Source organism: Strix uralensis, chromosome 3 (genome assembly GCF_047716275.1).
Source record: "Strix uralensis isolate ZFMK-TIS-50842 chromosome 3, bStrUra1, whole genome shotgun sequence".
In the NCBI taxonomy this organism is placed as follows: domain Eukaryota; kingdom Metazoa; phylum Chordata; class Aves; order Strigiformes; family Strigidae; genus Strix; species Strix uralensis.
The window spans coordinates 23,160,506-23,175,489 of record NC_133974.1 but is presented as its reverse complement, the minus strand read 5'-3'; positions in this window follow the sequence as shown (position 1 = coordinate 23,175,489).

The window sequence follows — 14,984 nt, the reverse complement described above, 5'->3', positions numbered from 1 at the left end:
TTTTACACAGTCCTGTTGCCTAGACTTGGGTCTGCACTATTTATCATTATTCTGCCACTGTGCCCCTAACCTACTGCAGTAAAAACTGTTTTCAGGCTTTTTCTTGTTTTCATCGATATATTATTGCATTCGTTTGCCATCAATCCTGTTAACAGCACAATTATCATTTTAATGGGGATGTAAACCTTTTCTGTGAGAATTTCCCCAATGAGAAGAAAAAAAGGGTTAGTATAAAGGTTGCACTCAAGAATTCATAGCAGTACAATCACCATCTTACAAACCCACTGCTCACTTGCACTGGTTACTGGAACTTATTTTTACTCTTGAAGATAATTCAAAGAAAAGGAAAGCTGAAAAACTTGTTGTGAAAACTTAACAATATGACGTTATGAAGCCTATTTATTTCTCTGATTCAACTTGATACCATCAATCTGTTGATAAAAAATTGCATCAAACTGAGACAGGTAGATCACATCTACAGTTTTATCCAGGGTTTCATTTTGCCAGCTTTCTTTTCTGTGATACCATTAAGAGTGGATTCGAATTTACATTTCTTCAGTAGAGGTGTCTTCATGTGAGCAAGGTGTCTGAACTCCCATTAGCTCCAATGGAGAAGTAGCTGAAATTGAGTTAATTAATTACAACGAAAAGTAGAAATCAAACTTCGTCAGATGAATAGTTGGAACAGCTCTTTCCATTGACAAGATCTCTAATAACTATAGTGGGAGCTTAGACAGCTAACCTACATAACCTATAGTGTAGGTATTTGGATCTGAATCTCACCGTGAGAATATATTTAAGGAAAATAATCTACATATATGAATGTGGATCTGAGACAGCCACAAGAATAATATGGGAATGACTTAGCCACAGAATATTAGCTGTTTTGATGCTAGTAAATCTGATAGTCTCAGATCTCTGAAATGGCTAGTTAGAAGAAGTCCTAGACAAAAATAAACTTTGCCCTGTCAGTCTCTAGTGCAAAAACTCGCTGGTCATTTTGTCCAGTTGCTTAAAATCATAGGATAATTATACAGGATGATGCTTGCAGCCTGACATTTTGCTTTCTGATTTAATGTTATTCCAGCAAGAACTTGGAAAATGGGCACAAAGTGAAACACGGAAGAGTCCATCTAAACACCAAGAAACATTTTTTTTTTTTTTTTTTTTTTTTTTTGTGGGAGTGGCTGAGCACTGGCACAGGTTGACCAAGGAGGTTGTGGAGTCACCTTCCCTGGAGATATTCAAAAGCCATCTGGACATGGTTCTGGATGCACCCACCCTGCTCTGGGTGGCCCTTCTTGAGCAGGGGAATTGGACCAGATGAACTCCTCAGTTCCCTTTCAACCGTAACCATTCTGTGATTCTGTGAGATAGTACAATTGTTGAAACAACCCAAGGGCTGCAGATGGCTGCAGTGTCGACAGACCAAGAGAAAGAAATGGGTTTTTACTGATGAGGAAATTGAATTGAGGGAGAAGGATCACAAAAAATATTGATTAGGAGAGCTTTTATTAATAAGGCTGGTTTTATTAAAGGAATCTATCTATTACTACTAAGAGCTGATAACCATTCACACTGCCCATGAATGTCTTTTCTCACACAGTTCACTCCTGCACACTCACACTCACTCACTGTTCCACACTAGTGTACGGCTGGGAGGCCAACCCCAGATGTTTGTGCAGGGTCATAACAGCACACAGGGGCTCTTAGGTGGGTGTCCAGAAAGTCCCTCAAAGCATCCTTCATTTCATGAGGTGCATATACAATCCTGCAGCCTGGCCACATGTAGCAGTGGCACCCTCTTGAATGTGGTCCCATTTACACAACCAAGCTGTTGATGCCAGTGTGGGCAGATGGCCAGGTGAGGCCAACTTTTGGTGCCTCAAGTTTATCAGTTCTTGCAGAGCCAGCCAGACTGCCAGTCTCAGGACCTTATCAGTGCCTGGGAGACTGCTGCATGCTGCTCTCTGCAGACTGATGTAGACTCATAAATTTCTCCATCCATACACCTAGGTACCTATACTTGCACAAGTTCAAACAGAAGGCACTTTCATGCAATGCAGCCTCTCCTCTGCTATGCAATATGCTTTAGCAGAAGAAGGTAGTGGGAGACTGTGACAGGTGCATCCGCCCAATGAAAGCAGAGCTTCTTGGCTGCTGAAGTGTAGCAGCTCCTGACTGCCTTTGCTCTCGGGGCTTCACAGTAGTTGGGTCCTTTGGCCAATGGGAGCCGCTATTGACTACAGGTCAGATTCGGCCTGGGTATAAATGGAGTCCCCTGGGGAGCCATTTGGAGCTTGTCCCCTGGAGCAGCACGCTGCTGTTGAGGACTCTCCCCTTGGGTCCTGATGCCGCCCAAGGAAACTCCTCGAGGTACCTTGGGTCAGGACGCTGCCCTGAGCAGGTCCTTGAGGTTGAGTGCCCTCCCTTGGTGAGTGATAGAGTGTTTTGCGTTGTCATTAAACCCCAAGGAGTTGTTCTTTGTTCTGCATTTTGGGTTGTTGTTAAACCATAGGAAGTTGTTCTGTTCTCTCACAGATATTTGAACCTGTAATTGAATAGTTGTGAAGGGCTAGTTAATTGTGTTGACAATAAATTTTTAATTTTTGGTGACTGGTTGTTTATTTGAGAGCCTCTGTAACAGAGACCTAAAATCCTGTTATTCCAGATGCAAATTTATCCTTACATAGTAGCTGTGATAACCACAAGAGCTGGTAATACTACCAAATGCACATTAACCTTGAAAGATTCTATTCAAAACAACATGATAAAGGAAGAAAATACACTTCTAGATTTACTAAAGTGTTTTATTAAAACAAAAAGCTCTCTCACTATACAGTTAAGTTTTTGTCATACCCTTCCATTGGATAGCAAATATTAATTAAATGTATTGTCCTTAGTTCCCTTAGAATAATTTCATTTCTGTGTTCCTGAAGCTGTATTTGTTAGGGCTTTTGGGTTAAAATGTCACCACCCTCTATATAGAATAAAAGTTCATATTGCATTCCAAAAAAATCTTATAAAAACTTTAGATTATATAAAAAAATATTGGGATATTGGACACAGTTGATTGTAAACATATACTCCAAGTCTAGTTTGACTTGATCGAGCCCCTTTAGTAGGCCCATAGTGGGTGACATAGTTCAAAGTACAAAAACCTGGCATCTACTGAGCCCGGCCAGCCTAACCGGATCATGGTCAGCTTCTCTTCTTACACAACTTATGTTTTCCTCATTTCTTTCCTCTGTCTCACTTAAAAAAAACCCACCAAAAACCTAAAGAAAGGCAACTACAATTAAAAATAAAAAACCCAAACCCAGTTTCCTTACATTTTGAAAGCCATCATTAATCCATTTTCTCTTTCTGCTGATCTCAAGCAAGCTGCCTGCTTCATGCTTCGTACTATAATCATGGCCTCAGGACTGGTTTATCCAAACTCAATACAGGGTTTTTAAATAACATCTTAAAATACACTGTAGAATGTACAGCTGCACACAGCCATCTCAAGATCAGAACATTAATGCTTTCCAAAGTAGCTCTCATCAGGAAACTTAGAGTACATTACAGCTGAAATCCCAGCCTCAGTTTCCTGCAGAGATGGATGCTGCGCTGACAATGGCAGTAGCACCCACTCTACTCGAGTGCAGAGAGACTTTATTTAGGCAGCCTTCACTAGCACTTTGATAGCAGTGATCATCAGTGGTAGATGTACTGTAATTTGGAACCCCCTGCAGTTCATCACAGCCTTACTGCCCCATATCAACCCAGGATTTCCCAGAGGACTGTCACAGGTGTGCTCTCCTCACCACATGCAATAAACCCAACACTTTGAGGAAGGCACACTGTATCTACAGGCACAATGTAACTGGAAGCACTCAACTGTGACCAAATCCAACTCAAGTTCAGTATGTATTTATGTAAAACAAACTCACACACATAAATGAAAAAGTTTCTCAGAAACATCAGTACAAATATTATTCATACTTTCCCTGGTGAATTCTACTTGTGCAGATGGTTTAGACATGAAAGAGGTGAAATAACTAATTTCCTAAGGTATTTTAACTTCTTAACATGTCTATAAATACTTTTAAACTCAGGAGCACTTTTAAAATGATGTATGGTTGATCATTGAACAATCAACACCTTATATCTAAAACTTTTTAGAAAATTTTAATTCTAACTGATTTTTTTTGAGGACATTTCTAAATTTATTCCAGTCCTGCCAGAACGAAAGCCTGATGTATCCAGGATCTTTGAAGCCGTTGTTAGTACAGTACTATTCTTGAGCTAATAACCTAAAGCCTTAACTTTGGGTCAGAGCTGATTCCTATCCTGCTAGCTCAAAAGGCAAGTATAACTCCTTCTTATCTGTCTGAAAAAGATCATACAGAAACAACACAGTTTCCAAATTAAGGAGATGGCTAACACAGACAGCCATGGGCTACTTATACTTATTTAACCTCTGAAAAATTGTTATTTGTAGGTAGAGTTTCAATATCTGACAGCAAATAGCTGGTAGAGTTTTGAGAGTGTGTTTGAATCTGACCTGTGTATTCAATAAACTCTCTTCCAATATGAGAAGTTAAAACTTAAATTAATTTTGCATTAATGTGGAGCATACACATTCCATGACTCAGGAGAAGCAATGACATAATACACATCATGATATGGTGATATGATGACTCTCAGAAATATCAAGCTATCAAATTTTCCAGACCAGAAAACCATACAATAGATAAAGTAAAACTATGCTAAATAAAAATCAACCTGTTTATGTAATGTTGAGATATTTGTGAAATCTTCTGACGAAAATCTGGAGGTAGGCACTGGGCAAGTGAGAAGTTTCAAACACAGGTTTATTAATACTATACCAAAAAATAAAATTTAAAAAGAACCTAAAACAGTTTCCTTAAAAATGAACCGCAAAGCAATGGATCTGCTCAGTTTTATTGCTGTCCCTTTCTAAATCTGCTTTCCACATGAGAAAGGCAAGAAATCCTGTGAAATTCAACTGTTCCACTTTACGCTGCTATTCATGTCATACACTATGACATGTCTTCCAGAAGCTGCTTCTTCATGTTGTCAGATTCTTTCAGTTCATCTCATTCTTTCTCTTGTTCTGTAAATTCCTCTTACACTTTCCCTGTTTTTTAGTGACTTTGCTTTTTCCTTGCAATTTATATAAATATAAGCTCTTGAATCAACAAGCATTTCTAAACAAAAGATAATTTTCCTTCATTTTCACCTCAGCATCAACTTCCCTTTCCTCTAACTCATGTCAGATTGCTTTCAGGTTTGTGCTCAGCTTGATCTGGTCTTTCATATATCATTCATTATCTTCTGCTGGCCAAGCCACAGTATTTTTTCATATTCATTCTCCTGTCTTTTTTTCTTTTTATCAGATAAAACCAGGCATTTATTATTAAGCAATCTTTCAAGCCTTTGATGCCCTGCCTGGTTTCAGAGAGACTAAATAACTATGTTTATACATTGACATGTAAAGTACCAAGTTGAGCTTTATATGACAAAGCTGACTCAGTGACTTACTAAATATTAGGACAATTCCTGTTATACTAAAGAAGCTGAGTCTTCTAAGTACATTAGATTGGCAAAAGCTAGTGGGAAAAAAAAAAAAAAAAAAAAAAAGAAGCATATCTACTTAAGTACTTAAGAGGAAAAAAAACCCCAAACATTAAAATTGCAGGCAATGAAGCATTTCTATGAGACAAGCCCAGGAGTTTGCTAACAGATAATGCCTTTCCAGAAGGAAAAAAATTAGAAGATATTTGGCACAGTTTATGCATACATTTTTTTAATCTCCAAAACTGGTATACGAGAGAGACTGATTAGGGCTAGAGGAATGTAGCACTTCTACATCCCAGAAGATATACAAAGGAGAAAAAAAATAAATTGTTAAATGTTAATTTTAAAACAAACAAACCAAAACCACTTACAAACTGACTTTCTACATAAAAGGCAAATATATTTCCAATATAAAGACTAAAAAACTTCAGGGCTGAAAGTGAAAGCATGAGAAATTTGTTTTAAATGGCACTGGACTTAGAATTCAAGAACTATACTAGTGAAACTACACAAATGTAAGCAATGTTATTTGGTATTAATTCTGCTTCCAAGGTATTTCAAAGAATAATTGCACAGACATCTCAGGGCTTTTAAATCATTGAAGCTAAAAAGGATCATTTTGTCACAACATGAGTGCTGTGTAGGAGGTTTAAAGTTTATGTCAGGTCAACAAATACTTGGACTCTGTTTGAGAAAAATATCCTTTTTGGGGTCTAGCTGTATTACATACTTATGGATGAAATCAGCTTCCATTGCAAAATGTTTCTTTAGCTCTCATGTAGATCTTTTAGTTCAGAAAACTAGTGTACTCTGACAACTGCTTTGTGTACTCTGAAAATGACAACATATTTTGAAGAGAATCAGTTGACATAGATGTTAAAACATTATGCTACAATAAAATGGTGACTGCTTTTTCTTTTTTACTTTCTCATTACTGTTCACTGCTTCTTCAAACTTTAGTTAAACCTTTTTGAGCCTGTGGCAATATCTGAAGAGACTGTGTTAAAATTAATTAAATCTTTGAAAGCATTTAGCCACAGTCCTGCTCTTATTGAGTTTTCTCAAGAGTGACGTCAATGAGAAGAGCAGCAGGTGCAGGTTTTCCTTCTGTCCTATCATATCAGAGTACTCAGTATATAGGTGGATTCTGGTGTGGGCTTGTGAAAGACAACTTCAAGGGGGAAAATGCTAAAGAAACTTTTAATTTTAAAATTGATATGATTTTGTTGCAGGGGAAAAATAATAATAATAAAAAAAAGATATAAAATGTATTTTTCTCTGCCAGGGGCATAAAGGGCCTGGAAGGAGATAAGATCTGTGTTAAACTTAGGTACCACAAAAGTTCAAAACATGAAATAGGCTACTCTGTTTCACTGGTTCCCGTACTCCATGCAATGAAGAGAAGTATGAACTAGGCAGATTGTTAAAGGAAGCAATGGAAATTAGGAAAGTTTATCAATGCCAGGCAATTTATGGGACTGCACAAGAAGCATGTGTGTGCCGCTGTTTATGCATGCTAGAAAGAGAAGCAAAGGAGAACACGTTGCAGAAGTCCCTGCTGACTCCAGGCATAGTGACTAGGGTCAGGAAGGCACATTCATGACACACTGTGTCTGAGCTAGTAAGCCATTTCAAGATTAATAATGTAGTCCAAAGCCATTTGAAGGTAGCTACTATGTTTCAGGGCCCAAGTTGACAAGTTTACATCACACCAAGCTGTTGCTTTCTTTGAATATCTTTTCCTGAGAGGAAGCTTTTATCAAAACAAATAAATATAATTCACAGAACTTGAGTTCTTAACTAACTGATGTCTTCCCACAGCCAGCATGGAGACAAAGATACAAAGGAACCTCCACCATTTGAAAAAAGACTATAGGAATGGGTCAACAGCCTATAACACAAGGCAGCACACAATAACGATGGCTATAATGATTTGCTGTTAATGTGTCATTCACTGAGCAATAGTCAGCTTCTGAAGTGGTGATTTAAGAAAGTTGTCAATGTTTTCAGTGATAAACACCAGAGTTCTATCAGAAATTACTGCAAGACTCCCTTTGATTTCACAGGGGTAAGAATTGCACTGAATTCAGAAAGAAAAGACCATGAAACAGGAGAAGGGATTTCATGGGGAAAAGTTCGTGATAATGTAATTAAAATCTCTGTGCACAAGGGAACAAAGTAAAGGCTGAATTGGCTTTTGCCCACAGGCATTTCCAGATTTGATTGCTTCACTTGGTTGGTTTAGCATTATTTCAGCACAGTTTTGTGCTTTCAACATTTTTCATGTGGGATATAACCAGAGGAGAGAAGTTATTTCATGATGTAACTCATTGGAGTCAGTGGAATTACTCCAGTATGGAATATCGTTCACCATCAAAAGTATTTGATTTTGTAGATTTTAAATATTCAACTATTAGATGAAATAACAACTATTTAATCATAACCTAAATCCTTGGTATGACTCTTCTGAACATTATTGTAAAATGCATGAATGCACAGGTAAAACAGAGTAAACAGTTCAGTTACCATTTACCATGTCTAGATCCAGGATACATATTCATGAGGTACAAGTTAATTCTGGGCCCTGACATGCAAATAGGCAAGCAGCCAAATTGTCATGGGTCTCTTTCACTTTGACCAACTTTCTCTTTGAAAAGCTTTTCTAAAGAAAATGCACTGAAACTGCTTTGTTCTCTGGGATAGGCTCAGTCTTGAAAAATCAGCAGTTTCAAATGGAAGGAAAAGACTTAGCAGAATATTCTAAAAATAACTGTATTTGAAGACCAAGTCTGGTCTGCAGTGTGTAATTTGAGTTCATCTTTTCTAAATGACAAAGACCTCCTTTCATATTTTAGTATATCTATGTATTATATGCTCTGGAGTTTACTTTAATAAAGTACCTAACAATAGGAAGGTTACAATATTTTTTTAAAAAAAACAACTTTGATATGGAAATAGATTTACCTCCAAAATGAACTGGTTAAACTTTGTAGAAACAAAGTCTTCTCGTCTGGGTATATTAGGAATATTATGAATATGAATTACAAATTATGAATATGAAATGCAACATTAATTTTGATATTATGAGAACCATAAAAAACAAACCCCTCAAAACCCCACCCTCACAACTCTGGAGACCATCCATAAACAAAATGAAATAAATCCTGCAATTTAGAAAACTCAGAAAAACTCTGGTAACACTTTTATTTTGGTAGCATTGCTTTGTCATTTTATTTTATAGCTTGCCTGCCAGGAACTTTGGTTATAACATAAAAAAGAAAAACAAAAATCAAGAAAAATAGTCCAAACAACTTTTGATTCTTGTCTTGTTGTTAAATTTAGCATTTAACCTGATACAATTGAATTTTATGAGAGAACCTGTTGTTAAAATAATAAGATATGTAATTTTTATTACTCCTGCTCCAAAAGATTCAGGAAGATCCAGTTGTTTTCAGGCACTTATTATCAATGAAATTATTTTCACAAAAGGGAGCTATGTTTTCTGTGTCCTACAAATCTTGCAATGATTTAGTTGTTAGAAAAACTATTGCACTGACATAAAGTGGAGAGCATAATATCTATCTTTCACATTTCTTAGTTTAATTGTCTTACTGCAACTGAATATGACACACAATGTAAGAAAGATTAATGATGAGAGAAAACTGAAGTCAGCAGCCTCAGGCAAGATGGTTTCTCAGAACTGGCTTTATAATATCAGAAGAGATATGATTAACCTTAAATGAATTTGAATTTTTTACCTTTTTCTTTCTTTTCTGAGATAGCACTACAAGACTTGTTTTTCAAGCCCTTCTTTATTTTGAAGACAATTTCCAATTCTTGAATGGATTTTAAATAAGTTCAAACAGCATTTCACCCAAGTCTATTACGTAATGTCAAAGATTTGCTAACATTGATAAGTTTTTAACTATGATTGAAGGTATCCCGATCATATCTGCCTTAAGTTTCTTCAGTAGATTCAGCTCTGTACCAAAACAAACAAACAAAATGTGTTCTAAGCCATTAGAGCAGCAGTGGTGAAGTATTGTTTGCTCCCATCCCTAGAGGTCTCAAGGACATTCACAGTCTGTCCCCACACTTCTCTTCACATAACAGTTCTGCAGCTCCTCTTCCCTGCGAAGTCTTGCCCGGTCTTTGGCTTCTTCCTCTCCTCCTCACACATTATAAATATAAAATATACTTATTTTCTCATCAGAGAGATATTAGGACATTGACAACTCATCAACTTTCTCCTCTTCAAGTCTTTGCTCTGCAGGCAGCCACCCTGGCTCCTGAGAGAACAGGATGTTACAGCAACATGACTGACAGGCTGGTTAAACTGATGGAGCAATGGTTTCTGATGTACAGCTCTGGCTGCTTCACCAGAAAACTACTCCTGGCTCTGTCTCAGTTCCCTTCTGTCCCTAGATTCAACTACAGGATATGCATGCAGCCTAATTCTCTTCCTCATAAGATTTCCTAATTTTTAAAAATGTCTTTGGTATTGTGCATGTACCTTCAGGTGGAATAGACTCCATTATCAGTACCATTTTATTGACAAGACTGCTGAAGGAGAATCACACCATCCTTCTGCAAACGAGCCAGCTGTATGCGTTTAAGTTCCCAGTTAAACCTCAGATTCTCACACTCAAGGACCAGCCACCATTAGTGAAAGCACTACTGCCACTGATTATATACAGAGGTAAAGTATATAAATAAATCATTGCATCTGGGTTGATGCATGTTTTACACGTGATGTGCTGTCTCCTCAGAGAACAGATAAAATAATCCCCAGGCATTACAAAACAGAGAGTCCTCAACCTTTCTGATTACTTGCCGAGGGATTCACTTCATTTAAGTAATTATTTTATTACAGTTTCCTTTAGACATGAAACATTCATATCAAGAACCTGAAAATGCTGAGAGTTTGTGCAAATATTCTGCCAAACTTTATCCCTGAGTCCAGGAAACAAAATGCTTCAAGAAAAAAAAAAAAAAAAAAAATATACTTCATCCTTCCTTTAAATTTTCTCTCATTGTTCCATGTCAACCAAAGGAAAAACTGTATAATCAGTAACATATGAAATACTTCAAAAAGCTGGAATCACATCGATCTCCATTAGTATAATTAATATATACTATCTCAAACCCTAACTGTGAGGGCAGTTTTCAAAATGATACCTGGTAATTTGGTGCCTAGTACTTAAAGTAGGTGCTGGAATAAAAATTAACTTTAAAAAATAAAATTGAAATAGTGCATTACATTCAGCAATACTCATATTCTGAGAGTTCTCAGAGTCTCAAGGAAAAAAAGAAATAATTTTCTATACAAAGACATAGCAAAGGTTGGCCTTGCTAGATTTATCTGCATGTTAAAGTTTTCCTTTGTAATACAATGTAGAAAGACAACAATAAATGTTGCAGAATGGCCAGAAGGAATTCAGAAGCATTGGCCTATTCCCAGATCTATTAGTGGTCTGCTGAGTAACTTCAGGAAATTCCATTTTCAATCATATCTGCATGTACCCTATGAAAATTTAACTATTTAGTATACGCTATATGTTTAGTCTGCTTCTATAACCAACAGAGAAAGACACTTTTCCAGGGAGTGATTTATTGCATATGAAAATAGGTCTGAAAACAACTACACTACTGTGTGCATACAACTCTGGAAAACTTGTGGAACAATTACTTATAGCACATTTATAAGTAGACAGCAGACAAAAAGATAGTTGTTAGTTACAGAACATTTTTCCTTTTAGTTCAAGTATATTTTTATGGCTTTTCATGATTGGCTTTGCCCTGAGTGTGTTCTTTCTGGCCTGGCTGAGCAGAGCCCAGGGTAACTAGAGACAGGTACCCGCAGCAGCGGGCTCACAGGTTTCTGCTATGATGAAAGCATACTGCTACTTGGTAGCTGTGGCTTGTACGACAAGTAGGAACATTTATTCCACACAGACTATTAAGTTATCTCAGATCTTGTGGGGAATGGACTAGGTAGAGATTAAAAAGGGAAAAAAATTCTTAAACCTTTAAATGGAGGGGGCAGTGAGCAGAGGAGGATTAGTCATAAAGCTGTAGTAATTAGAAATCCCAAAGAAGGGAGAAATTTTAGAACAAGTAATACTGTATAAGCACTTGGAAGAACAAAAGGAAGTGAGTAGCAGGCAACATTTAGTCTGTTTGTCTCAAACTGAATGTATGATTTAATTTTGCGTTAGAATAGACAGTCTTATATGTGAGGAGGAGCCTTAGGTGTCTCTTATATTGACTTTCTTATGGCTTTTGACACTGTCCATATGACAGTGTCATCCATGTCACACACAATGTGAGATACACATTCTAGATGAAATTACTTTAGACTGAATTGATGGAAAGCCAAAATCTTGTATCACAGTCAGTCATTCACAGTTGAAATGGGGTGTCTACATTCAATACTGGTGATGGCAATTTGGAATTTTTTTGGTCAGATGAGACAGCATGTCACTGGGACAGCATGAGGACAGGCTTACAATTATCTTGAAAAGGTAAATAAATTTATTGAGGAAAAAATAAACAAAATAGGATTGGATTCAGTAAGGACAAGTACAAGATACTGAACGTGGGGGAATAATTAATTGTAAGACACTAGATAGAGGACAAGTTGTCATATGTCTGTTCTACACAAAAAATGTCTACAGCTACAGTTTAGCACAAGTTAAATAGGATTAGACAATATCATGCTATTTCTGGAAAAAATAAGCATCATAGTGGGATGTATAAGCAAGAACATTAGCTACAAGATATGGAAAATCATTCTCTTTCCACATCCAGTACAGGTTAGGGCCTCAGACGTGCAGATTTGATAGGGGAGAGAGTATAGAGGAGAGGCTGATCAGAACTCTGGAAAACATGACCTATGAGAAAATACTGAAAGAGTATTTGCTTTTAAGTCTGACAGAGATAAGACAAACAGGGTACAATATCAGTCATGATATTGCATGCAAGATTGTTGCTAAAGGGAAGGAATAATCTATTCAACTTTTGTATGCAAAAAATAATGAGCTTATTCTGAAACGGGGAAGACTCACGTCAAACATTAACTGAACTTTCTAACAGCAAGGATAGTGAAACAGAGGAACAGACCTGCTGGGGATATTATGGCCTTTCCATCGTTGGAAGCATTGAAAACCAGGTTAGACCAAACATCTGTTCAGCATCACCTGCGGGAGCAGGGGATAGACTGGCTGTTCTGTGCAGTTCTTTTCTTGCCCTATTTTTCTGAAAGCATATGTTCTGTTTATTACAGGGATCTACTAGCAATATTGTGAAGGAATATTAGATTGATCCTTGCCAGTCAGTCAGTGATAGATCTATATATTTTCTACTCTGTCAACATAAGAGGAATCTCAATGAAGTAGAAATAGCTTAAAAATAAACAGAAAAGTAAGTTTAAAACATTCCTTAAAGCTCACATGAAGGAATATTTAATGATACTTAATGGAATACATATCCACACAGTTCCTGTGCTGATTCAGATTAGACCAAACTGAAAGAAATGAGTAAATAAGGAAAACTGAATATCACAATTAAGAGCAATAAAGAATTGTGACAAATACTAAATGAAGCACTCACATAATGAAGAAAAAAAAATCTTTTACAGACTACAGTGTGGTGCTTCCTTGAAGCTCCCCATTAAAGTCAAAGCAACTTGAGACCGAAAGGAGTAGTTTTGGACAGAAACCTTAATACCATAGCAAAGGCAATAGACATAAAAAGGGCTTTACATAGATGCAGTTCTGCATTCTTTTACAAGGTTATACCTGCCTTATAAGATACAATAGAAATGTAATTTATCCTTTGCTTATAGACAGGCTGTAGAAATAAAGCCCTGGTTTACTCTTTCATTGGCTTAAGTGATAAGCATCTACTAACACAATCATTTTGTTTCAAAGCACGTCACTGCTGTTACTTGTAAGCACATCACTACTGTTATTTTTATTCTGAAAGTTTCACTCTTCTCAAGGAATGTAACTTCGACTTATTAGACATCTCTTCACTAAGGTCAACAGAAAAAGTTTAGTCCTTTGTTTGGTGTATCAGAAACAAAGGAAGTCACTGCAAAGATCAGCAGGACAAAAGCTGTACTAAGAACTTAGACACAGTATGAGGGGTTTTTTTCTTGTCTGCATGGGAGTTCTGCCTGGGTATTATTTCTTGGAGCCCTTAATCTGAAATATTAGGGAAAAAACCCAAATAAAAGTCCAAGGAATGGTAGAAGGGGGATAGGGAGGATTTGAAGAAATCAAGAGAATGTATTTCCCTCTTCCCCTAGAATTCTGGTGTGGCAGGGGGTTGGAACATCCCCTAGCATTGCCTTCAGGGATGCAAACCCATAGAAGGTACTAGCTTAACACTTATCTATTTTTCATTTTCTTAAAGCACATGAAATGTAATTAATACAAAAAGAAAGACAATTAAGGACATACTTCTGAGATCTATTTTCTGTTAAATGCAACAATCCTACTTTCCCTTCTTGTCTCAGTTAATGCCATTGAGCTAAGAATTCAGACACTGCTCTTAAAGTTTACATTTCCAGTTAGCCATGTGTCACAAGCCATGTGTCACTGCTACTATGAAAGTGTATGAAAATTGTGGTGATACTTCTGACTGGAAAGAACTTTGAAACTGCCTCTAGCAACAATAGAAATTGTGTGAGCAGTTCACACAAAACCTGTGCTCAAGTGTGTCAAAAGTAGAGAAATTCAATATTTTGTAGCTAAAACAGAACAACATTGGTAGGACAGGGCAACTGTGAGTCTGTGAGGCTTTAGCTTCGTTTTGAAACCTACAGGTTTTTGAAACCTACTGGCAGGAGCAGTGAGTAAATAGATTTATGATCTTGTACTATAATGGATTAAATATTGGGTGTGTGGCAGTTTGTGGGACTGCATGGTAAATCATACCATGGAAATTTTCAAAGTTAAAAAGAAACTATTTGGGGAGGGATCATCTTGGTAATCAGTTTAACATCAGCTTTCAGACCGAAGCCTAAGAGCTGCAGGAGAAAGACTGTGGAGATAGCGAATAGCAGTACGGTGACAAGAATAAGCATTCATGTAAGGAGGGTTAGCTTTAATTCAAATTGGTCCCCAGAGAAAACCAAACACTGAATAGCTCCCAAATTTGCACCTAGTGAATCACTCCTCTGGAAGTAAGCACCATCATGTCTACAGAGAGAAAAAATCTGTCTGATTGTCTTCAATGACACAAGCTTCTCTGCTGGCTATATGTGGGACTCAGACACTTTGAAAAGCTAAATTTGAATCAGAAGTTGTGAATATTATAATATATTCATAATAAGACAACCTAGGATTGACCTAGAAATGTCAGGGTATGGATTACAGAAAAGGAAGCATAGT